The sequence below is a fragment of the Patagioenas fasciata genome, chromosome 10, assembly GCF_037038585.1.
Source record: "Patagioenas fasciata isolate bPatFas1 chromosome 10, bPatFas1.hap1, whole genome shotgun sequence".
Taxonomy (NCBI): domain Eukaryota; kingdom Metazoa; phylum Chordata; class Aves; order Columbiformes; family Columbidae; genus Patagioenas; species Patagioenas fasciata.
The window spans coordinates 5,851,493-5,855,230 of NC_092529.1; positions in this window are offsets into that span (position 1 = coordinate 5,851,493).

Consider the following 3,738-nt stretch of genomic DNA (forward strand, 5'->3'; position numbering starts at 1 on the left):
AAGGGTATTTTGCACCTCATGAGAGAAACAAAATGAGCCGATTTGCACAGAGCCTTTTTTTCAACAGAGGACAGGCTGTGGTGACAAGAGCTGGGTGAGACTTTGGTGGTAGCTCAGCTGCCTTGGCATGGAGGAAGAGGAGGAGGAGGAGGAGAAGAACAGCTGCTTGTGCCCGGCCTGACCGAACCTTCTGGGATTATTCCAACTCTTGCATCGCTCCAGCTCCAGGCAGGAACTCGTAAGTTTCTAGGAGGTTAAAATAATACTATAACTGGCATCAGCCCTTCATTTGTCATCATACAGTGAGGCAGGTGACCCAAAGCTTCCATCATTGATATAGATTATGGATGACTGGATCCATAGTTGCAATGTTTATAGTATCATGAACTGCAGCAGCTGACTTTTGTCTCTAACTTCACTGTTTCTTGATCTGGAAAAACCCGGATCATGTTTCGCCATTAATCCTGTTTAAGTAATTTCGCCATCAGGGCACATCAGAACTAAGGAGTCATCTTCTGTTCTATGGGAGGTTGAGAAGCTGGTGAAGGGCTTTTGCCAAATTCCCTCATTCCACTAAAGAATGAACAGTGCAACAAATGACTTGAACAGATTTAATAAACTGGCACAGTGACTGGCAGGCCAGACCAGCCCGTCTCTTTCACATTGGACATCAGTCAGCCTTGTTTTTCTGCTTCCTAAGAACTGGTTTTGCCAGCAATTCAGACTCAGGGACCCATCTTCAAATGGATCTGCACAAGTGGATCCTGAATTTTAAAGAGCCCAATCACACAAACAGCCTGAACTAGAGCTCCCCGAAGGATAGGCTGTTATCAGAACCAATGTCGAACTGGAGCAGTCTAACTCTGTCTTTGGGAGGCAGCCTGTTCTCCCAGACGTGCCTTTGGTGATTTTCAACACGAGACAAATGATCTCCTGGATGACAAAGAGCACGTTAAACAGGCCAGACCTTGAGAGCTAATAGGCTGCTGGTTATTTATGATAACAACAACATGCCTGTGCTTTCAAGTGTGCAGCAATTAATGAACTCCCTTCCCACAGGACCCAGTGTTATCCATAATGTTGTCAAAACCATTCAAGTTTCACTTTGTCTCAACGGAAGCAAAGTGGTATAAGGAGAAAACATTTCCTTTGTCTTGGGAAAACAGAGCTATCGCTTGACAAACGATGTCAGTACTGCACAAGCTGGGCTGTAATTTATCTGTTTTCTCACTTGTATGGTGTATTTGGGGCCTACTTTTGAAGGATTCCCAGAAATGTGGAGAAGGCTGGGTTCTGCATGGCCTGTAACTATTTTCTGCTTGTTATGTGTGCTTTTATCCTAAGAGACTCAGGTCATCTCCCCAGATTTGCTACTGACTCATGCTTGTTGCCCTGCTTTTCAAATCTGCAAAGAGATGATTAGAACTCACTGAAACAGGTGCGTGCCTTCATCGTATTTGTTATTCTGCTGGAGACAAAAAGAAGCGTATCCCAGCAAGAGTGCTCGGGCCTCGGTCTGACCATGTGCAGTTGTTATCGGGTGCCTCCGAGAGAGCCCATCGCTGCTGCTCACACAGAAAAGGTGTTTTTGGGGCCTGGGGGGAATAAAAAAAGTGAATAAGGAAACTTCCCATTTGGAGAAGTGTGGGTCATAGTTTAGATGGGAACGACCACTAGGAAAATGCATACAAAAAGCAATTTACAACAAATATGCAAACTACTCTGAAAGTTTATTTTTAATTGAAGTTTAAAAGCTAACTGAAATGAAAATGAAGTAACAACACGTTATATTTGTATCTAGTTAACCAGTCAGTCACTAATTAACCACCAAGCATTAAGCAGTCAGGAAGAAGGAATAAAAAGCAGATATGCTGAACTAACACTGAGGGAAGTGCACAAAGGCACAGAAGAATAGGAAATGTTAATTAAAAGATAATGTCAAATGGATAGAATGTTTTCTTGGGATAAGTGTCTCCTGCTGCTAAATAAATACCAAGGTGAAGTCCAGGCATCCATCAAAACTGAATGCCAAGCCAAAGCCAGCATATTTTAAGAGGAAAGACATTTATCTGGAACTCTCATAAACAGGCATTATTCCTCACAAGGAAGTTTATCCTTGGTTTGATAGATACCGCTGCTATTGAGGGACCATTTTTAATGATGGTATTATCGATTTAGCTTTACAGCTGCGTAAGAAATTTTTTTTATATATTCAAGCAGGATTAGTAAAGTACACTTAGAACTTGCCTTTTGTCTTGAAACTAGCTTATTTTTCTTGTGTGTCTGACATTAGGGATGGTGTTCCTGGGGTGAACCTCGGCCTGACAAAAGCCGTGAGAGTTCTGCTGCTCAGTTACATGACATCGCTATTTCTCGTGTGTTTGCCTCATTCTGCTGCTCACCTGCTATGTCTTTTCACCTAGTGGTATCTCATTATTTTTATTTTATAATGAGAGTCATATTTTCCTATCCAAACATACTGTTTGTGTGCAGTCGCTTCGAGGCCCTTGATATAAAATCACGTCCGACACAAACCCCTGACTGGGGGTCGGATGTTTTAACACCATCCTGCGGGCCAACCTGTGACCTGGCTCCATTACCAACAGCCTCTGCAGCCGCCCCCGGCCCCTCCTGTGCGGCGATGAGGAACGATGCACACCGGGACGCAAAGACGCACACACAGGCAGTGATCTCGTTAGCAGTGAGAGCAGAGCTGGGCACAGCAGAGAGCTGAGCCAGGCTGAGGCCTTCTTTATTAGCCATTGACAATTTATAGGATTTACAGATACGGGCCTGGACTAGGATGTTACAGAAGATGTTTTTCCAGTAATTGCTATTAAAAACACACCACACTCATGTTATGTTTGTTTCAGTTACGTCCCAATCATTCACAGACCAGGCCCATTCACACATCCCATGTGTATACACATATGCAAGAAGAGCCAGAGGCCACAAATGCACTGCAAAGAGCAAGTTTTATTTTAGTTACGTCTCTACCGGGGGATCTCCGAAGTTGCACCTGAGCTCCCAGGCAGAGGTGACACCAGAGGGGATGCAGGCGCTCGTCAGTTCAGCCCTGTTAAGAAGATCACTGGGCCTCCTGAGCTCGCCTGTATTTCAAGGCTTCAGGCAGGCACAACCTCCCGCTCTTCCTCACAACAAAGTGGGAATCTCAGACATAGTGATAAGGTGCCTAGAATTTCTCCCAGGCCTGTGTTATCTAACACAGAGGTTCTACTCATCAAGCACACAAGGTCAGTAAAACAATTAGTGTGATGTGTGTGCTTTTTCTACAGACAGGTGCAAGTCACTTGAGCATGTTTACATTTAACCAACCTCCCTGCCAAATCTTCTGCTGCATACCCATGCGCTTGGTCATCCAGCCGGAGATACCATTCTCACGAGTCTGCGCTGTCACTCAATTATGAGAAATGTACTTCAACACAATCTGGCCAAGGCCCTTTATGTTTTGCTATGATCTAATTATGTTAGTACTATAACTTCTACTATAAATTTCTTCATGGTGAGGGTGGCAGAGCCTGGCCCAGGCTGCCCAGGGAGGTTGTGGAGTCTCCTTCTCTGCAGACATTCAAACCCGCCTGGACACCTTCCTGTGTAACCTCATCTGGGTGTTCCTGCTCCGGCGGGGGGATTGCACTGGATGAGCTTTCCAGGTCCCTTTCATCCCCTGATATTCTGGGGTTCTGTGATGCTATTTCTTTGACCATCCGGATGGTC